We start from the raw sequence: 23,546 nt of genomic DNA, 5'->3' as shown, positions 1-23,546 counted from the left end.
TCCCCAGTGCCATCCCCCCAACCACAGCAGACACATTCTCCTTCCTTTTTCATTCCCTTTGCTATTGTTCCCTTCTTTGCTCTTCTACTTTTTGCCATTTGTGCTTTTTTCCTCAGTACCTCTCTTACTCACCTATTCAAATTTCAATGCCAACATATACTTGGTGAATATCTTTTCTTCTTACAACTCTTCCCATTCCTCTTCAACCTGTGTGGTTAGATAAAAATCCTCAGAAAGAAACTGCCTTTTGCTCCATGTTTGTTGAAAATGTGGCATAAGAACCCATATTTTTTTCACATCAGGAGCTTAATAAAAACAAAGAGCAACAGCCATTCCAGACATCACGTGTTGGCACATGTCCAGCTCTGATATATATTTTCTTTGTACTAAAGTTATTTAGAATGTTCAGAGCAAAAAAATTATCAGGACTGTCTCCAGCTTAAGGTGCTCTTTCATGTTCTCAAGCTTTCTGATAATCTCAGCTAAAAAAAATAAAATCCTTTCTCCCTTGAGTACACACAGTTCAAGCAAGAAAGAAATTACAGACTTCCAGTTGCTTAACTGCCTCCTTTGACTTCTCTCTGCTTGGACTTTGTGTCAGACAGTGTCTAGCAAGAGTGCACTGCAGCAAAGGAAGATTTGGATAGCAGCCCGGTGAGAACAGTGTCTGGAATGGAAGCACAGCAGAGGGTTTTTAACTTGGTTACTGGTGCACATTCAGGATTTTCCATCCCAGGTGTTATGTTGATGAGAGACATGTCTGCTTTTCACTACAGTCTCAGGGTTTGACTTTCAATTTTTGGAAAAAAAGTATGAAAAGAAATGAATGAACAGAAGTACAGGTTGTACAGGTTGTATGTGAAACATTCCTGGTGGCAGCAGAGACATTTTACCCCGTGGCTTGCAGTCTAACAGCAGGGCTCTGTGGCTTTGTCTCCCAAACTGCACTGGCACATGCTCTGCCAGCTGTGCTGTCTCTCCCAGCACACACCACAGAGGCTGCCATGGCATGCAATGAAGGGTGTCCTGCTGGGACACATGCCATATCACTCCTTGCATGCTCTGGCTACGAGCTCCTCACCTCCAAGGACTCCTCCTGAATTGCAAGGGCAGAACCATCATCCAGAAGCACTGGCTTTTTTTTTCCTACTGTGTCATTATATTCTGTACTAATTTTTTTTCTTGGAGACTGAAGCTGACTGGAACAGTTCGTGTACCTTCTGTCTAAACAAGAAAGAGCAGGGATTCATTAATCATGGCACAACCTGCTAATCCACAAAGAGGCACAAGGCACTCTGGGCTAACTCCTGGTCTAGGCAGTAATTCTGATATCAAAATGCCTGGAAACAGTGTGCTTCCCAGCAGCAACCTGCAGCCTGGGTCTTTAACTTTTGGCTCCTGCCCTGCTTTCTCATTTGCTGACAGGCAAGCGTTAGCAGTGCTTTGAAAGACATGCTGTGCTTTGAAGGATGTGGTGTACTTTGAAGGAGCAGCACAAACTGCTGACGAGCTTATGAGGACATTGCATCCACCCTCCTCTACAATACAGACAGTTTCTGCAAAAGTAAATCCTTTGTAGGATGGAAGAAAAAGTTACAGGGGTATAAACGGGAAACCCCACGGGCTGCAATGTTATCACGGTACCAAGCACCTGGGAAATGGCTGGGAATGAGCTGCAGAGATGTACTCTGCCAGCAAAGGTGCACATTGCCCCTCAATATGCATGAGCAGCAGCAGCAATTCCACAGGAGTGCGACAGGAGAAGAGACTGAATGTGAAATGAAATTTAAAAAATCCCTTTGCCCTTTAAACTACACTTACAGAATTAAATGCAGAATCAGGGAGCATAAAAAATGTTCTCTTAAAAAGAATAGTTTCGACTTTCTCTGAGTACTTTCTGCACTGTGAGTGTTTTCAAGAATTGATCAGGCACACTCATTTCTATGGTGTATTAGCAGAAAATAGCTGGTCATCCATTAGTCCCCTGCTGAGTTTCAATTGCAAAGATATGAGTGAAAGCTGGCATTAACTGTGACAGAGGTTTAAGAGCCGTATGGGCTTCAATATCGTATAAAAGACGTGAGTCAATATGGCTTTTCAATAGCAGTTTAATGTCATTAATTTGTATTCTCCTAGCACACAGAGTTTGTAGCAGGCACAGCTCAGGTTTCTGTGGTCAAGAGATGGGCTCTGCTCTACCAGGGCCGGAGAGACCAGGGGCAGGAGAGGGAACATGATGAAGGAAATCAGAGTGACTTCTGTGAGGTCATATCATATGTCTGTGGTGGAAGATGTTACACAAACCAAATTTCTCTGAGTGTGCTTTAATGGCCTGCCTAGGAACAGACACCACCACAAATGCCTGTCAGCACTTACCTGTACAGACTGGTTTGCATTAGACAGCTCTGTTCAGCTCTGTTAATATTATGGGAAAGAATAAAGGAAAGCCAGAGAAGACTTAACATCAGTGACAAAAAAAAAAAAAAAAGGATATCAAACACAAGACACAAGAAGGAAAAAAACCAAGCCAAAAACTTCTTTTAAAGGTGCTAAGGAAGGTGTATTGGAACATATCACCTCATATTACTTTGTAGTTTATTTCTTAGCAGTGTGTCTGCCTAAGCAGGCTGACTTTGAGGACAACCAGAGGTGCACCTTTTTGCCCTGGGAGAGTCTGCAGACTTACAGGAGGAAAGATTTGTTCTCCATGAGCCCTATGTTACATCCCCTGCATAATGTCCAAGAAAGGGAATGAGCCTGCTCAGTGACAACACAGTCAAGGAGACAGACAGCAATGAACACAGTACTTTTCCTCTAGCAAAAAATTTTAAAAACATTTTATATTTTTCATGGATATTTCCCATCCTTCCTCTACCAAAAAAGCATTGAAGACCTACCCAGCCAGGAACATCACTGAGCCTGTCTGAAAGCATGAGTCATTTTTTTACTAGAAAAATTAAGTTTTCTTTTTTATGATCCACTAAATGGTGAGAGGAGACACCCTGTCATGGAACAATAAATTCAGGCTTAAATGCTGGGGCTGGAAAAAAAGATTTTATCTCCTTGTGTAATTCTCCAGGAAACTTTTAAGTTTCCAGAGAGTATTTTAAGCCTCAGCTAACACAGTGTTATTCCATTTGGTAGTTGCCTGCAGAGTACTATATTTTATTTCATTTTCTCACTTCTGTAATTCCAGTTCTTTCATAAGAAATAAATGCCTATTAATCAGTCTTGGGTTATTGTAATGGACAGGTCTTAACCTTGGTGTAAAAACCTGCATGAAAAACCCATGCATTAAAAGGAACTATTGCCACCATTTTAGGGCAAGGACATGGAGGAAATTAGTCCTGGCTTTGCAGGCACTGTCTGTGCAATCCTGGACAGGTCTCACTTCTCCAGCATTGCTGCACACCTGAGAAGCTCATCTGTACCTGCTCAGTAGTGGAGGTTCTCTGAGTGTCTTAAGCATGAACTTCAAATCCCCAGGGGTGCTGTGTTTTCCTGTTGGAAGGCTGTATATTTGGGAAGTTCCAAGGCTGAGACAGCTTTCATTCTCCCTGTCACCCACTCCTTCTGTGATGACTCACCTTGGACACCAGATGTGGATCCTCACTGGGAACAAGACTTCAGTCTCTTGGAAAGCCACTGCTGGGACCTGGATTTACTCTCAATCAGCTGTCATTTATGGCAAACCCCACAGATCAAATGCATTCTGTATAGACACTGCACCACATGTAATTTACAGCTTTCCTTTCTCCAAAACACTGACCTGGGTTTAAGTGAACAATGAAATATATATAAAAAAAAAAAAAAAAAAAAAAAAAGTGGAATTATTAACTACTAAAAACCAGCAAAGCACTAGGAACCTTCTTGGACTATTTTTCAATGTATGTAACAAAACATTATTGAGATGAAAGAATATAATCAATACTGAGTAGCATTATAGCTAGCTGTGCAGCAATTTAATGCTAGAAATGGATTAAGGTGACAGGAAAAGTCAATGCAGTCTTAAATTAAAGGTGAGGAAAGTCAATGAAAAGTCAAAGCTGGTTAGGAGTCCATCAAGCAAGAGAAGCTAAAGCTCTGGTAAGAACAAAGTGCCTCAGTAACCTTACCTTATCAACATAGCTCTATGTTATTCACGTTTGTTGAAAAGAGTAAGCGGTTATGTGTTTGCTCAGTTTGAACCATTAAACCATTTGAATTCATTGGGCTATTTCAAAGAGGATTTGCAGAAGGGGAGAAGTTCTGGGGTTTTATCTTCTTTGTTTAAGGAATAAAAATGTGGAATTTTCTCTCAGTGTCTTATTTTACTTTAGCAAAGACTTTTGCCCTCAAAGAACCTACAAACCAAACTCACTGGAGAATAAACAGGATTATAATGTTGCTAGTACCAGAGGAGACAGCTTTGGTTAAATAAGGTAGGGATAATTTTTACTTACAGTTTTAGCTCAAATTGTGGCTTTGCTTTGTTATATGAAAACAAATGATAAGGAAAAAAAAAATCTGCTGCATTCCAGCAATACCTCTGCCTTTAATTCTCTGGGGTCTAGAAACCCTTTGAAAAACTGAGAAAGCCCAATCAATTATTTCTCTTATTTCCTAAATAACAACAACAACAACCAAACAAAAAACCCAAACAAACTAACAACAACAACCCCCTCAAAAAAAAAAAAAGGCTGTGTCTCTAAATTTTGTTGTAATATTCAAAATCATGGATACTCAACAACAATGGTTATTGTCAAACGGTTCTGCTCCTAAGTCCTTCACTTCTCATACCCCTATGGGAATATAAGGCTGACCAGAAGAAACTGAAAATGTCCTGACCTATGTACTATGACTGATGCTAATATCTTGCACAGCTGTTGAGATTTCAATATTTCTTAAGCTTTGACCCATTCACAGCAGGAACTAGCACTGCTAACATGGAGAAAACATACTTATGAGGAGCAGTGAATTCTAGGTCTTTGGTTGCTCAAAGTGATGTTTCTGTAGCTTCATTTTCCATGATGCTGAAGTTTCAAGTTATGTGTCAAGCTACCTGTTAGTGTTTAGTCAAAAGGAGCCTGGAAAATCTGTTTTTCCTGTCTTGTAATTGCCAGTATCTGAGATGTCAGGAAGAACTCTCTCTTGCTTTTAGTGTCTCTCAGGTGTGTACCAGAACTTGAAGGAACTTCTGTCACTTGCCCCTACAGATGCCAGAGGACAAGCTGTTGTTTCAGCGCAGGCTTTGCTCCCTTGATGCTAAACACCCCACTTACTAGAACAGCTGCAGAAGTCATCAATTATTTGTTCTCTACATAAAAAGCTGTGTTTAACAAAGCTGCTTTACCTAGACATAATCTGGAGCATAAAGGGGTGTGAATCTGCCCTTAAGCCAGGACCAAAAGGTGGTATTTCAAAACACAGCACTGTGTGGCATGAAATAGCAGTAAATCCAAGTGAAGTATGCATCATGTATTTCCCCCTCTGCAGATGAACAAGCTTTCTGACAAGGAACAGGGATTGAAATCTCTGCCATCACAGAATACAGATTATGAGACAAAGCAGTTAGCATATTGGGAAGAAATTTTGGGGCTTCCAGTGTTCAATTCCAGTTTGCAAACAATTCCTTGTACCACAAAAGCAGGCAATAAAAGGAGTTATAACAGATCTAAAACTGCAGCGTTGTCAACTTTGCTGTCTCCTCTGACTGGAGGTGTTCAAAGTGCAAAGACTTTTAGGTTGGAAGGCTTTTATTCCAGCAGCTAAAAAGCACAATGCTTTTAGAAACCTGGAGAAGAAGATTTGCAAGGAGAAGGCTTCAAGTCTCAGTTTGCTTGTTAGATGTTTTTCCCTCAGTCTGTTGATCATTAACAAGAGCACACACAAGAAAGGCAACAGGCCACCACAGCTCATAAGCATGGATTTATTTACTCTCTTTTCTTGTAGTGGAATATGGAAGAGGTTTGAAGTCCATGTCAGTGGTCATGTTGCTCTCTAACAGAAATGTATCTTGCTGTTTAGAACCAGACACCTGCAGAAAGTCACTTAAGTAGCAACAACCAGCAGACTGGATCGATTCTGGTTATGTGAAAGTGTCTATTTAAAATTACTATCAAAATCCACCTCTTTTTACAGTGAAATCAAATCCAGACTTTTATCTAAGTTTAGTCAGTTCAACAGCAGATTTGTGGGGAATTTGGGCTTAGGAGACCACCCCAGCTGACATGTTTCTGCATCTGAAAATACTGCTGAATATGGTGTGGCAGCCTCAGTTATACTGGTGTCCTATATAGACCTGACATTTGGATGGGAAGTGTGTTTTACCCAGTCATACATGCCTCACTCATAGCTAACACTAGTGGCTTCTTGGTGCTCAGGACACTTTTGGGCTGGGGATGGCTGTGGGCAATGAATTTCATGAGCAATAAATTACATGGCATTTAGCCTGTCCTTCCTGGCTTATGTTTTCTGACTGTTCCAAAGGCAGAAAGAGTAGACTGGGGTTTGAGAGCAATTTCAGTGAGTTACAGACTCACTGCTGCTGCATATTCTCTTGCATCAGCATCTGATTTTGTCATTTCCAGACTGGACAGCAGAGCTTGGGGCACTCCTGGGAAAGTTTCAATGTGTCTCTGTGATAATGATATTATTGACACCAAGCTGCAACATCAGTGAGGGATTTTGTCTTGCTCTCTCTAGTCTTTCAAAAAGTGCAGATTAACTCCTCTTGTGAGGGTGTCCAGAAGATTTGGCTTCTGGTAGTAAGTAGAGCTGGAAAGCTGATTCCTGAAGTGTTTAGCAATTTTGGTTGCTTAAAGGAAGAAATGGAAACTAGTGAAGAAGTACATGCCAATTTTAATGTGATATTGCTGCACTGAACACAGGTTTGCAGAGATTTTAAAGTTCACGAGTTTTTGAAGAGTCATGCTTATACTTCTGCTAATATCATTCATATTTAACCTTGCCTTCATAATCAAAATAAAATTGAATGAGTTTTCAGTCCACAAATCCATCACATACACTTGCTGTTCTAATCTTACTCACACACCAAGGGAATTTGTTTTTCTAGCTAAATCCGTAACACAATATTATACAGATAACTTGACAGCTTATGTAACAAGCACAATTTGGGTTGGTGAATGTGTATGGGGAGTGTGGAGAAAAGGAAAAATAAGTAGGTTCATAAAGGAGGAAAAAGAGTGTTGTGAATTATTCCACTACGTAAATATTTCCTTGATCTGCATGCATGGCAGTGTGGAATGAGATGACGCACCAAGATTAACTTGAAAAACAGAGTAATTCTTGGTTCTTAGTGAAAAGCAAGGTGAAATGCTCTCAGGGCTAATCTACTTCTGTTTACCTCACTTGACTTACTCCCCTCAGACTCCAGAAGAAGTAGGCTTGGTCATATCAGACAATTTATATATTTTTATTTTATTATAGTTATACCAAATGGCCTTTATCACTTTCTCTTGTTCTCCTAAGAGTCTGAACCAGCAGCTACAGCTGAAACATGCAATATTTTACAAGACTTCCAAAGACTTTATTCTTTCACTTGAATAAAAACCTTTAAGGGGTATAGTACAGCAAAATGAACAAAGCTTTTATGCTCCAAATGCTGAATTTACCCATCACCCATGGTCCTGCCATTCAGCCCCTTCCTTCTGCCTGGTTATTGCTCAGGACTGTGAAGATCCAAGCAGGTCATGCACATCAGCAGAAACCGGGAGCAAGGTTTACCACTTTCCCCTTGGATTTGCCCTCTGCTGACACTTCAGAAACAGAGAATCTCCAGGTGTGGAAACCAAAAGCCTTTGAGTCAGCCAGTGAAAACATCTTGTTTTCCTGACTCCTAACCCACAGAATAATTTAAGTTGGAGGGAACTTGTGGAGGTCACCCAGTCCAACTTACAGTTCAATGCAGGCCTAATTAGAGTAAGCTGCTCAACTCCAGTTGAGTTTTAGATGTCTCCAAGGATGGATGTTCCACTTCTCTCGTGGCCACTTATTCCAATACTCAATCATTGTCACAATGTAAGTTTTCTCTATATCAAGGAGGAATTTCCCAAATTTCATATGGAGTCTGTTGCCCTCTGATCCTACTTCTGCACACAGCTCTGAGAAGGGTCTTGTCTTCTCTGCACCCTCCCTTTAGACAGTTTCAGACAGTAGTAAGATCTCCCTGAGTTATCTCTTCTTCAGCCCGAAAAAAATCACGCCCTCTCTGCCCTTTTTCCTATTCACGTGCTTGAGCCCCTGACCATTTTGGTGTTCTGTTCATTGACTTTCTCCAGTATGTAAATGCCTTTCTTGTTCTGGGGAGTCTGAAATCATAATTGTGAACAAGACTTTGGCCAAAGGAATCAGGCATGAAAGAATAATGAAATCCCAGTAGGAACTTTGGAAACCTGTATCAAAATTTTCCTCAGACTTACACCAGGACATGCCTATCGTAGCACTAACAGGTTAAGATGAAATAATCTGGAGTACAGACGTCCAAGAAGCGCCAACCTTACCCATGAATTCTCATTGGAAGCTGAAATTTGGGCCTTAATATAAAGTTTAATATAAAGATGAATGCAATCCACATCAATTCATTAAAGTTGTTCCTCTAATCCTCTTATGAGAGTCAACCCTTCTCCCTCAGGGGATGCAACACACACAAAGTGCTTCATTATCTTTATTCTTCCAAGCTTAACTGAAGCAAACTCTTCACAGATGAGGGAAGAGCCTTTCCCAGTCACAAATAGACTAGAGGGGGCCTGATGCAGGGGGATTGTTTTTGTAAGGCAAAGGCTGATTTTGAAGAAGCTTGTTCAGAAGAAGCTGTTTTGACTTGTCCCACTAATACTGTTAGCAATGTCATCAGCAGACAACTTACATGCAAGTAGCCAGGTCACTGTTATATGTTACAGCTTCAGAATCATAGAATGGGTTGGAAAAGCTCTTTAAGATCCTTGGGTCCAGCCATTAACCCATCATTGTCTAGTCCACGACTAAACCATGTTCCCAAGTGCTACACCTACAAATCTTTTAAATACCTCCAGGGATGGCAACTAAACCACTGAGCAGCCTGTTCCATTGTTTGATAATCCTTTCAATGAAGAAATTTTTCCTATATCCAGTCTAAGTCTTCCTTGGTGCAACTTAAGGCTTTCCTGTCCCTTGTTACCTGGGAAAAGAGCCCAACCCCCACCTGGTCACAGCCTCCTTTCAGGGAGTTGTAAAGATTGTTAAGGTCTCCCCTAGACCTCCTTTTCTCCAGGCTAAACACCCACAACTCCCTCAGCCAATCCTCATCTGACTTGTGCTCCAGGTAGACCCTTAACCAATTCCATTGTCCTTCTCTGGATGTGCTCCAGCACCTCAGTGTCCTTCTTGTAGTAAAGGGTTTAAGACTGAATTAAGTATTTGAGGTGTGGCCTCACCAGTGTTGAGTACTGGGAGAAAACCCCTGTCCTGGTCCTGCGGGCCACACTGTTCCTGATCCAGGCCAGGATGCCACTGGCTTTCTTGGCCACCTGGGCACACACTGGATCATGTTCAGCCACTGTTGACCAGTACCCCCGGGTCCTTTCCAAGGGCAGCTTTCCAGCCACTGTTCCCCAGCCTGTAGTTTTGTGGCGACCCAAATGCAGGACTTCCCTTTGTTGAACTTCATACCGCTGGCCTCTTCCCATCAATCCAGCCTGTCAAGGTCCCTTTGTAGACCTTCCCACTCTTGGACAGATCTCAACACTCCTACCAAACTTGGTGTTGGCTGCAAACTTTCTGAAGTGGCACTCCCATCATCTTGTTCCTATCATTGATAAAGATTCTGAACAGAACTGGCCCCTGTACTGAGCCCTGGGAACATTCAGGGCCCAGATGCCAGCTGAGTTTAACTCCACTCCCCACCACTCTCTGGGCCCAGCCATCCAACCCAGCAAACTGTTCACCTGCCCAAGCGATGAGCAGCCAGTTTCTCCAGGATTATGTTTGTGGGAAATTGTGTCAAAGGCTTTACTGGTCCGCGTAACATATCCACAGCCTTTCCCTGCTCCACCAGGAGGGTCACCTTGTTATAGAAGATCAGGTTGGACAAACAGGACCTGCCTTTCCAAACCCATGATGACTGGTTGTCCTGCATGTGCTGTGTGATGGCTCTCAGAACTATCTGCTTTCCCAGCATCTAGGTTGGACAGCCTGTAGTTCCCAGGATCCTCCTTCTGACCCGTCTTGTAGATGGGTGTCACATTTGCTAACTTCCAGTCAACCTCAACTGGGACCTCCTCAGTTAGCCAGGACTGATGATGAATGAAGGAGACTGGCTCTGTGAGCTCTTCTGCCACCTCCTTCATTACCCTCAGCTGAACCCCATCCAGCCCCATGGACCTGTGTGTCTAGGTGGTGTAACACCCAAAGGTCACAGGCCATTTCACCTTGGATTATGGCATCTTCTCTGTCTTCCATATCTGGGGTCTGCATTCCTGGAGAACAACCATTCTTACAATTAAAGACTGAAGCAAAGAAGGCATTAAACAACTCAGCCTTTTCCTCATCCTTTGTCACCATGTTTCCCCCCACATGTAATAAAAGACGGAGAATCCCCTTAGCCCTCTTTTTATTGCTTTTGAAACCCGAAAGGATGCAGGGATTATGTCTTGGCACAGGCTGGAGCTGACCAAACATCTGGTTCACCCTTGGTAAACTGTGCTTGTTCATATTTGGTTTTCACAACCTTTTCTTTTACACTGCATTGTGTAAATCTGGACAGTTTCAATATGCCCTTTGTCCTCTTTGATGTAAAAACCCTCTCTACAAAAATACTTCTTTCCTTAATTTTAAGGGCACTTTTAAAGATTTCCCCTGAGGCACTCTAGACCATAGGAGTGCTCCAGGACAAATGTAATGTCTCTGTTTCCCTTTATGAAATTAGAAAAAGAATGGGATTTTATTCTAATTAAAAAACTAAAGCCACCAGTAACAAACAGTTATCAGTCATGGTTTCTATTTCAGGATGAAGTATGCTTGACATGACCTAAAAGAATTGTACCCATTTCTTATCCAAAATTTCTATTTATAATCTTTGTTATTTTAAGATAGTTTCTTTCTCCAGTAGAAAAAATAGTTTCATCTGAGATAAAGCGGGAAGAACTGGTTCCCATTTTTCATTCTTTAATAATTTTCCAGCTATATTCTCTAATTCCAGTGCTGCTCTCTGCACTGATCCCATGTCAATTGGGAATTTTCTGTGTACTTGTATTCAAAGGCAGGCTGATGGATTCAGTATGACTTTTGTGATTTTGGAGCTTTTCTTTTCCCTGGCATTAAGAGAAATCCCTTCAGTTCAGAGTGTGCAGATTTTAATTGCTAATATCTCAGGTAGCACAAGGGCTGACTCAATGGGTAACCAGAGTGGCTTGGCATTTGTGATGGAGAGGAGACACAAATTTCTTTGTTCACAGGATCAGAGCAGCATGTTTCCTGCTGCCTTGAATACCTTCTGGGATTTTAAAAGCAGAACACTTAACAAAATATTATTTACTTTATCACTGCATCTAAGGATGACCGATATGCAATATCAATCTATATCAGCATATAGAAAATAGGGTTTTGCTGGGGCAAAAGCATGTAGTTATCATGGGGTGGGGGTTTGTGACCTTGGCACCATAGAGAAATTTGCTGATTTTACCCAAATATCTTTTGAAGCATGTTAATTAGAGAAAGAAAAAAGAAGCAATCTATAGGAGCTATTTATTCAGTATGGGAAAAGAAAAGAAGGTCACAGGTATGACTTTCTTAGATCTCTTCCACAGCCTGTGATGTATGTAGTGGCATGAAACAACTCCTGTGCCAGATGCATAAGATCATGAAGATGACTTTGTGTAAAGGGGAAACAGATGAGCCCACAACGGCAGAGAACCACAGCACATGAGCTCTAGTGACTGATATGTAACACACCACAATTATAAAAAGGCTTTATGATAATCTTTCCAACAGCAATCATTTGGGCATTTTGAATGTTCAGAGAGATGTTCAGTCTTCACTGATAACAAAACATAACTTTGTTGCTGACTGCCTTGGCTAGCTGCTGTGCAGATAAGCAGACACCCATGCCCTGACATTCTGTTGACCAGACTGAATTATGTAAACAATTATCAATGTATAATTTACTCTGAAGAAAAAACAACAAATCCAGGGTTGTCTTTTCCTTCCAACTGTGCCTTTTACACTGATGAAATGAAGTCCTACTTGTGGCTATGAGGCAATGCTGAGCACCCAGAAAGTCTTCAGCTTTTGAAATGCATTAGAGTCTGGTTTAATATTTGGGAAAGAAGAGACTCCACACCAAAGCCAGGGTGAACAAAGTCTTTAAGTCTGCCAGGCTATAGACTGAACATTTTGTGAACAGTCTCAGGCCAATCATCATCTATGACTGTGTCAAAATTATAAGAGCCAGAAATTCTCTTTGAAACAAACTGTGGGCAAAATACAATTTGATCAACTCTCTTAGCTGAAGGCAGAGGTAAGAACCTGAGCTGAATAACTATAATATTGTGTGAGTGCCACATGAACACTGGCATATTCATTCTTGCCTTTAAGGAGTTATTATCCTTACTTCAGCATACAGAGAAATGAGAGGCAGGGAGAATAAGTGATTTTCCCAAGGTCACAGTTAAAATCTATAGTATGGATAGAAAATAAATCTTGATCTATTGAAATCTGCAAAATGACCCTTTCTTCATTTTATGGATAGGTAGTTAGAGGACTTAGCAATGTGAAAATAGTTTAATAACCCTGGCAAACATGCCACAAATCCATAGCTGTTGTATATAAATACCTCTCAGATATCACTGCACATCCCAATCTGTCCTCCATCCCTTTTGCTGGCTCAGCAAGGTGTCACATAAAATTAGATGGAGAAGTTAACACATTAAGCATTTATTGATCTCAATAAGTTGCAGTAAAATATGCCATGTCTTAATGAACAGAAATAAAAGGTCACCTAAAATACTCATACAGTACCTATGATGTGATACAAAATATTAGTTATTTATTGTAACAGAATAAGTATTAAAGTCTTTAACTCTTACAATACCAAATTACAAGGGTCAGGATGGAAGATTATCCTGTTTGTCTGATCTACTTGTAAGACATCCCAAATAACTAGCACGTACCTTGTTATCTCTATAAAAATCCTTGCCTAAAGTCACTTACTTCTAACAAAAGTTATTTCAGCTCTAACCTAACAATATCAAACAGAGTAGTCACTGCTTTGTCCTTTTCATGGCAAGGGAAACAGAAGATTAAATTAGCTTTAGAAACCAAAGTGGCTAGTTTTTTTAAAAGAAAAACTTTTCTTCACTTTGGCTCCTCAGGAAGTCTACCCTGCCCTTTCTGTACACATTAGTAGAGAATAAAATCTCAAATTTTGCAGGTGAAGTCTTTATTTTCCTCAAGGTGATGGCAAAATATCAGCCAATTTAAGACTGTAGTTTCACTGCTGGCACTTAGCAAGAAACAGGAGAAAAGCCCATAATGAAGACCTCTGCTTTAGGAGTCCTGTGTCTGACACCTGCCTGTGGATGGCATCTGCTGAAGATACATGTTTTTTGCCAGCTGCTTTGTATGAAGAGCAAGAAACATCTTTTGCTAGAGACAAGGAAACTCCTACTAGTCCTTAGATGTCCTTGGTTTGATGCAGCAAAAACTTTCAAGCCAGGAGCGGTACTGACTTGCAAAGCCTGGGAAAGGGAAAGCCGGGGGGGTAAAGCAGGAAAATTCCTTTTCAGCCCCTGAGCTTGAGTGAGAAGGCAGAATAATTTTTCTTCTACAAATGCTCATTTCAGTTCAGAGGAGGTATGGCCTAAAGGGCATGCTGACAACATTCAGATTTTTATTTCTACCTCAGAAAACTTGATGGATGTGTTTGAGAACCTCAGGAAACCTCTTGTTGAGGAAATGGATGAGAATGAGGTAACACAAAGGTAACTGAGAATTTGAGGAAGCATAAAAAGGACATGAAAAAAAAAAGTTTTATGTTATGAGTGCAGTCAGTTGTCCTCCTAGTGCTGAGAATTCAGTATTTGATCCTTGGAGCTGCAGATTTCAGTGAATATTAAGGATCTGGTTGCTCTTTTGAGAGCCTATTCTCTCCTGGCTGGTCCAAAACCTATTCTTGCTTGGAGACATTCACCACATGCCACAAAGTTTCTCTAAGAAGGGCACCTTGAGGGCATCAGTAGTGAAGCTGCCTTGGTGTCTTTTAAACTTTCTCTTGGCAACCCTTGCCCTGACTGTTCATTAACTTTTGCTGTTAATGCCATCAAACTCAGCAGCTATTTTTGACTGGATGCCTCAGCTAAACCCTTTCAGATTTCCATCTGCCTTCTGTGGAAAGAAGATGAGTGATGAACATTTTGTCATTCCTGCTGACAGTGGAGATGTCAGAACAAATAAAAGATATCTTCACATCAATCATGTCATTTAAACTTTAATAAACCTTTTGTCTCTGCCGTGCCCTTTGACAGGAGCACAGCCGGTGTCGCTGGACCCTGGGGCTCAGCTGAAACTCCTGCTGCAGCACATCCTCGGGGCTCTGCAAGAGCCACAGGCACGCTGACCAGCACCCAAGAACAATAAAGCAAAGAAATGTAAAAGTAAGAGATTAATAGATGAGTGTGAAGTGAGTTGAAATGTTTTCCTTCCCATCAGCACACCACTGCATTTCACTTCAGCAAAACTGGTTTGGAATCAGACAAACATCACTGAAAATACACCTTGGCCCTTATCTGGCAAATAATGGGGGTGGAAAAGAGTATTCCTCTATTGGGGCAACCTTTTGCTCTAAATGCCATGAAATGTCTTTATTATTACATTTCTGGACATCAAATTAAGTCTAAACTCCAAAGGCTATGGTAGTGTTCACTAAAATAACAAAATATCTTCCTCTGCAAGACAACTTCTGTAGACACAGAGAAACCTTTAGACTGCAAAAATTCCTCAGCAAAAAACACCAGGCAAGAAAAACTCGCTGATAAAGGAGAATATTATTTATCAAATGATTCTAAAAATCCTGTGACCAGTAGAAAGGAATGCAGCCAGCTGGGAAGAGGGAGAGACCCACAGGGAAATAAGAATATGAATCTGACAGAAGCCTTGCATGGTCCCAGTCCTATTTTCTTTGAAATTGCACTTTATATTATTTCTGCAAAGCCAAAGTCGGATTACTGACACTTTTTAGCATACCTGGTGCTGACAGCTCTCAGCATCTCATCGATTCTTGAAATAGTTTATGGTTTATCTCTGGAAATAGGGGGCTCAGTGCCAATCTCAGCCCATTTTGTTAAGAGAAAAAAAGGCAGCCAAAAGGTCCAACCCTGATGGTCTTAAGAAAATTTAAGAATGTAACATAAGTGCATCTTACTACAGGCTCAGAAATCAGATAGTAAATATAATAAATCTAACCTTTCATTCAGTCATGTGAATTTCAAACCAGTCTCAATATTTTTATCTCCAGCACAACTTTGGGAATAGGTAATAATAAAGTCTCCTTGTCTTCTTTGACAAAAGGTGAAGCCTTTCTGTCCTTTTGGCTCTTCTGAGGGCAATTTCTCTTCCAAGCTGGCAGTGACCTTGGCCCATGGGGCATTTAATGAAAAAACTGCATTAGAAAGAATCTGGCAATTGCATAGGAGATTCCCATTTTCCTTCTTCTGAATTGATTTCTTCTCTCTTCTTGAAATTTCCTTCTTCTGGTAGTCAGGCAGCTCTGCTTACAAATGAAGCCAGACCAGTTGAGTGGCCAGTTCTGCTGTGGTGGAGAAGGTCCCCATCTCATTACTTCTGCCCCTGCTCCTACCCTTTGCTCCTGTGCAGATGCCTGCTCCAGGGCTGTGTAACACTTCCCATTTGGGAGTGTTTTGCATGCCTTTAAATCTCCCTCACTAAACCGCTGATGATTTGGCTAATATTGGACACACCAGATTAAAATGAGGACTGGAAGACACTGACATTTATGTTTACTGCAGACTGACAGCTATGATTCTGGATATTCATGTATAAATTTATTGCTGCTCCTTTTTTGTGTGTCAGTTTTATATTTGAATGACACATCTTCACCAAAAGTGGAATTTACATGGCCAAGGAATGGCAGAATTAGGCATAAACTTTCTGAGAGGAACGGATAAATTTCTGACAGGCATGGGTGCCATGGGCACAGGCAGACCATGTCAGGAATCAAATGTCTTCAGGAATAAAAGTCCACTCATTTTTCCAGTAATGAAGTGCAGTTTTCCCTCTGTTTTGTGGTGCACTTTCTGCCATGGAGATATTAAATGTAATTTTCCTTTCTGATAGTTACATCGAATTGTACTCCTTAGCACTTTGTATAATTCGGCAACTTTCAACATTTGAATTGAATCTCCTCTCCAAAATACTTTTTCTCCAGTTCTGGAGATTATTTCACCTTTCTGCTGTGTAGACAAACACTGTCTACAAGATTGTACAGAAGCTGCTTATTAGTTTCCTTTACACTTTCTATTACTTGGAGGGCTTGCCTTTTAATTTGCAGGTGTACCTGGAAAAGTGAGCAGCTTTCTGGTTTAACTAGTGATGATGCTGCCCATTAATTATAACTACAAGGAGAGTGACTGTCTCCTTATTTCTTATAATTTTTGATAAGAGAAAGTAGAAAGCAAAGCCTTATCCCAATATAATTTTATTTTTATCATCCGTGAGCACATGTTCAAGCTTCCTCACTTTTTACACACGTTAGTTGATCCCTTTGAAGAAATTTAAATGGCAAATCTCCTTGTTGGTGTGCATCATGCTGACTGCATAGGAAAACCTCTGCTACAGTGGGGAATTTGCAAATCCTTTGTGGCAACATCATTCCCCTAACATCAAAACAGGAATGTTTTATTGCTTGAGCTGTCTTGGATTACATCAATGAAAAATACAACAAATATACAAGGGAAGATGCCCTTGAAACAGAATTTTTGCAAGATGCTCTGTTGCAGGAAGCTTTATTTCCAGGCTGTGGGACTGACCAATCAAGCAATGTAATAGTCTAAGGCTCTGAGTACCAAAAAAAAAAGCTTAAAGATAAGACTTTCGAAAACACAAATGTATGTTGGGGAGAAATAAAAAAAGAACACATTCTATGCCAAAATAAAATATCAGAAAATTTCTCTGAAGTTAGTTTTTGCTTCTTATGATTTTTTTTTAATTTTAGATAAAATAATGTAATGAAAGACATAAGTTTACTAATTGACTGTGAGTGAATAAAATAGAAAACCTTGGAGTCTGCTTGCATTTCCCCAGCTGTATAGACATGGTAGAGAGATGGTGTTCATAGCATTCCTTCACTGAGGAATTCCCAGCAATGCAAGGGAAGGACACACAACCACTTCCAAAGCTGAACTGCTCTGGGGTATATAGGATGGTTACTTCCATGCCTTGAATCTGACTTGTTTTATCCTGCTTTGTGTACATAATTCAGTACATTTATACATACAGGTGTATGTGCATGTGTGAGGGTTACATGGGAATAAATGAATGCAAACATATTGTTTAAACATGCTATTTAAAACTGCTTTGATGCAAACCAAGCAAGTTGAGAGTTAGCATTCACAGCACCATTTTACTGGTATTTCCTGAGAAATCAGACCTAATACAGACAGCACGATGCATTCCTGCTAACTGTGGTCTACCAGAGCAAATAAAATCATGTTCATTTCTTCCAAAAGATATTCCTGGATAAAAGATTGTGTCACAGCAGCAACATGAGCATAGGAGAGAAATCAGAATGACCAAAACCACAAATCAAAACAGACAGAAATAAAACAAACACTCAAACCCAGGAAAGATATGAGTTTTTCATCTGCATGCTTATCATTGGCACAGAATAGCCTGTCTCATTGGCACTTGAACTGCTAGAAATCCCTGCTGCAACAAGAAGGTTATTCCACCCACAGGATGTCAAACTGGCAGTGTGGTCTTGGTGCACAGGCTCTGGCAATCATCAAAGCAATGCTGATGGATGGACTGTTGACTACAGATGACAGCAAGAAAATAACAAGAAGATATGGCAGAAAGCAGCAATTGAGGTTTATAATGACAGAAGCCACAGAAGCAAAGATGCCTCGTTCCCATATATCATAAATAAACAGGAATGAGGCTGGTAGCTCCATGGACATGTTAATGTTGAGTGCTTATACAGTGTTTTAACCCTATGCACCCCTACTTTATGTAAATAAATGCCATCATAAATCAGATAAAGTTTAGAATTTCGGATTAAAGGGTTTTGAGTGCGGATTTCATTTCCTGACCAAAAAAAACAGGCTTTGAGGGAAAGCAGATGTTTTCTATGAATGTGTCTGTTGCACTAGAAAGCTATTTTTTTAAAAAAAGGAGAAACATGAAAAATAAGTTGCTCAGGACTCTTGCAAAAATAGACCAGGGGACAAGATTATCTTGCAGATGCATCTTCTGTAGTGCACAAGGAACAGCTTGTGAAAACACACACATTTGCATAGAGGAGAAATGCAGTAGAAGTAAAGTATGCTGATATCCAAGTTCACTTATTTTTCTTTTTCCAAGATTTCCAACTATTGCACATGTATTAATGCTTATAACACCAGAATGAGAACACATCTGGAGGTATTGTATCTGCATTATAATACTGGAGCTTTATTTGAACCATTGTGCAATATTTTCAGAACTTTGAGTGAAGAGGAAGGTGAAGCCAGACAAATTTTCCTTACACCAGCACATTATATTTTTCCTCCACTGCATTGCAGTATAACAACTGCTTTGGTTGGCAGAATGACATTTCATTACCTGGACATATGGGAATTGATTTTAAAAATGGCTAAAAAATTAAGCTATCCAATTAATAGCAATAGTTCAGCATTAATTCCCATTGGCTGGCAACCCTGGATGTACAGACAGGCTGGAGGATGAGAGGCTGGAAAGCAGTGCCACAGAAAGGGACCTGGGGTTCCTGGTCTGTGGCAAGTTGACCATGAGCCAGCAGTGCCCTGGCAGCCAGGAGGGCCAACCCTGTCCTGGGGCCATCAGGCCCAGCATGGCCAGCTGGGCAAGGGAGGGGATTGTCCTGCTCTGCTCTGCTCTGGGGTGGCCTCACCTCGAGTGCTGGGGGCAGCTTTGGTCACCACAATATGAGAAAGTTATTAACTACTAGAAAGTGTCCACACAAGGGCAATGAGGATAATGAAGGGCCTTGAAGGGAAACCATGTGAGGAGCAGATGAGATCACTTGGTCTGTTCTGCCTGGAGGAGACTGAGGACAAACCTCATCACAACTTCCTTGTGAGGGGAAGCAGGGGTGGGAGGAAGACACTGATCTCTTCTCTGTGGTGACCAGTGACAGAAGCCAAGGGAATGGCCTGAAGTTGTGTCAGAGGAAGTTTATGTCCAGTATTAAAAAAAAGTTCTTCACCCAGAGGTTGGGTGGGCACTGGAACAGACTTCCCAGGGAAGTGGTCCCAGAACCACTTCCACCAAACCTGACACTTCAAGAAACATTTGGACAACACTCTAATGGTGTTGTCCAAATGCACATGGTGTGACTCTTGGGGGTGTCTTGTGCAGGGCCAGGATCATCCTTGGGGGTCCCTTCCAGCTCAGTATCTGTGTGATCACACAGATTATCACACAGAAATATCAGTATTTCTGTGATCCTGTGAAATCTTTTCTAAGTAGTATGAGCTGAATGTAAATCCATGAAAACCATCTACCTAAACATATCACATGAAGAATTTTCTGACCTACTCTTTTGTATTGATTTTGCTAAATCAGTATTTAGACATTTTTTTCTACCTCTTAATCTTTTGACTCAACATTCCTTCTGTAACTTCAGAAACAGCACAGGTCCCAGGATTCCAGGAGTTTCTACTTTTCTGTGTACAGCTTTGAGCAGGAGGTCTGTTTTTCGGGGAACTCTTAACTCTTAAAGGGAGCTATCTGACCAGAATTTCAGGTATTTTAAAGGGTAGAGAAGAAGGAGTTATTTCCCTAACTTGAAGAGAATTTTCTCATTCCTTTCAAATGTATCTATGGGACTGGGAAAGGGAAAGCAATGTTGAAAAAGAAAATAGATATTTTTTTAGGAATTGGAGGAAAAGGGTTGGACAAATATATTAACAGCATAAAAAATAATTTTCTGCACATCTGCCATGAATTTGCATAATGCTATCTTAACTACTGTTCAAATCAAAGCCAGTTCAAGTAAACAGAAAAGTCCCTGATTGAACTAATTACAATTTTCAGCGATTAGAAAGGATAAGGAGCAAGTATTCACAGGTTTACTTTGCAAGCACACTGTAGCGTGCAACGTAGTGCAGTGAAAAATATTCTATTCATGCATGGTTGTGTTATAATTGCCAAAATGGTTCAGTATCATTTTAGTTATTAAGGCACTAATGAACCTTTAAATGCATGCTGAGTCCCAATGATGTTATAGATTTACTTGCAGGTTAAGGAATGAAAATCTTTTGTATGTTTGCTTTTCCCAGAATAGAAATGTTAAGATTTTAAGTAACAATTAATATAATTTGACTTTAAAAATAAGGCATCTAGTCTAAGCTAACCTCCTCAGTACCATATAAAATCAGTGGAAACAGATAGAAATTCCAGAGGCAATTCATAAGTAAATTAAACTTTAAGAACAGGTAGAAGAAAATAGACCACCTAGTCCTCTACTGTGTCTCCAGAACTGGTCAGCCTAAGATGCCGAGCGGAAAGCACAAGAACAGCTCAGCACAACACTCCCCTGCTGCTGCAGAGAGTGGTCTGAGGGGGGGCCAAGGCCAGGAGCAGCAACTCACTCCTCTCCTCAGTGACAGCAGCCACAGGGTACACAGGGTACGACTCAGCCTCCTCCAGTGCTTCTTCCTCACACCTTCCATGGTGTGAGCATGGCTGCCTGAAATCCTCATTTGTAAACTGATGCCCTAAGTTTTAGCTTTCATGTTTTTCAGATTCTATACTGCATTAATGTGTAACTCTGAATTTCATATAAAGTGTTTGTAAATTCTCTTCACAGGGTAGTTAGACAAAACAATCCTTTTCCAGCTTGAGAACAAAGGACACCATTGCAGCTTTAGGTTCAAGAAGCGTAAACAAGAGCAAATTGAGGAAAGCAATTGAAGAAGATGGGACTCCATAACCTGAAGCTGTAATTGGACAATTAACCCCAATATATTAATGGACCAAATCATAAAAGTGCGAAGACCCATGACAGGTTGTCCATCTTGGGTTCATCTTGGGCAGAGCCCTGGCTGGGCTCTTTTACTGCCCAAGATGTATCCTTGGAAGGCTTTTTAATAAATACTTACTTTATTCCTATAACTTTGTCTAGTCTTTGTTCCAGGTCAGCCTCTCTAGGCATCAAAACTATGCAAAGAGTTGTGCCGATGTTTGCCCGTGCCTGGCAGCTCCTCAGCAGGCAGTGTCCACACAGTGTGGAGCTGCTTCACAGAACCAGGGCAGCTACTCCTGCTGAGGCAACAAAGCTGCAGCACAGGAACAGCCACTGCATGGCCTGCAGGGGGTCACCATGCCCACCATCCATCCTTCCTGCATCCAAAGCGAGAACCCATCCCAAAAGACGATGAATCCCTGAGCTCAGCGTGGCAGGTGCCCAAGCTGGTCAATGCCCAGCTAGCACAGGAAGCCGCTGAGCAGAGCTCTGCTGCACCCACAAATCTGCTCCCCAGTAAGTGATCACTGAATTCTCATATAATTTAGAAGTTCTTAACAAACAAGATGTATCTTTAATTTCAGCATGATTAAAGTGCTATTTTTCTCTTGTACCTCTTGTACCTCTTGTACAAATGAGCCTCGGTCTGCAGAAACAACATCTATCATGTTATATATCCATATGCATGCAGAAAAATCTTACCAGTTGTCTGGGAATCAATAGGAAGGTGCTGGATTCCACTGAAGTATCCAGACACCTGAGTCATCTTGTGGGATCTCAGTCATCCATTCACAGATGGCTATGCGACCTGAATTATGATATAACTTTATTATTAATTCTGCTTTATTCTGACAGAAAGCTGAAGTTTTAGCAAATCATACAGGGTAAATAACAAGCAGAGCAGTTGTTTGGCTTTTATAATTAAAAATTGCATCAGCCTTTAAATTGCAGTTTGTTTGAAAAGTATTTTTAACATGGCTGTCTGCTGTATGAACCACGACCTGATCCTGGTGTCTTGGCAACTGCATCAGTTACTTCACATCTGGCAGCTCACACTGCTTGAGGAGATTGAACCGATTTCCTCCCTACATCCAGTCCCATTTTCTAGCACCATTCCAATTGCCACATGTGTGGTGCCTGTTGCTGCCATCACTGAACCTAGCAATTGCCTTATTTCTTGTTTCTGATGTTCTGAGTTTTGGAGAAAAACTACTATGAAACAAGGATTTGTTTTGTTGAGAAAACATCCATCTGTTCAAGGCATGGGGAGACAAGGATAAATAAGTACAGTAATGCCCCCAATTTGTGATTTAGGAGGAGTGGAATTTTAAAAAGAGCAAGTGAATGAAAGGAAGAAAGAAAGAAAGAAAGGAAACAATTTCCCCTGCCCCTAGTTGCAGGCAAAGCATCACCTCCATCTCCAAATCACTCTCAAAACACTTTTCATGCTGTCACCAGGAGAATTATTTGTCAAATACAGGTCTGATACATCTCAGATCCACTTGTTTCTCTTCTAAATGATGAAGGCAGTAGAATGGAGATTAACTGCCTTCAGCTAAGACTCAGGCTGGAAGGGAAAAAAGCAGCAAAAAACTAAGAAAAGCTTTATGTTTTATAAGACATGCAAGGTTAAACCTGGTATTAATTTTCATGCACAAATGGCAGTTCTACAATTAATATTTAATTAAATCTGAGGAAGGGGCTCAAAGGTATTGACATTACTATCCTATCTGTTAGTTAGCTCTTCTGCCTATGAAATAGAAATACTTTCTTATTAAAATCAAAGTTATATCTACTAGCATTGGATTTGATCTGATGGTAGAGAAAATCTAATTACTACCTAAATAATAACTACGTAATCTCATGGAAGAAAGTTAGAAGGAAGATTAAATAGTGTCATATCCACTCTGGAGATAATATGACTAAAGCAGACATGGAGAAGGAAAAGAAGAAAAACCATCTAGCCCTAACACATCTGGATACAGTGAAGTAAATGTCTTCTCCCTTCTCTGACACTAAATGCTGAGATATGTTAATTTTTTCAAAGAACTGAGTCTACACTGGCGATGCCTGTACTGATAAATGAGACTGTGCTAAAGGTTCCTAGAATGATAACCCATTCATTTATAGTGAACTCTTAGAACATGAGACTCTCTGGCATGCTTTTGCCCAAACCCACTTAGCTCCCTCCTAAATATTTCCCAGACAAAACTCAAAAGCTGGCACAGCCAAGCAGATTTGGCATGGGCAATCTGCACATGGCTAACCTGCCTTGGGACTGATGAGTGCAGGTGACAGCATACCAGTTGGCCTCAGTGCTGCAGAATAGGCCTGGACACATTTAATTTACCTG

This window comes from Cyanistes caeruleus, chromosome 1, assembly GCF_971803275.1.
Source record: "Cyanistes caeruleus chromosome 1, bCyaCae1.hap1.1, whole genome shotgun sequence".
Lineage (NCBI taxonomy): Eukaryota > Metazoa > Chordata > Aves > Passeriformes > Paridae > Cyanistes > Cyanistes caeruleus.
This window is presented reverse-complemented; position numbering follows the sequence as displayed.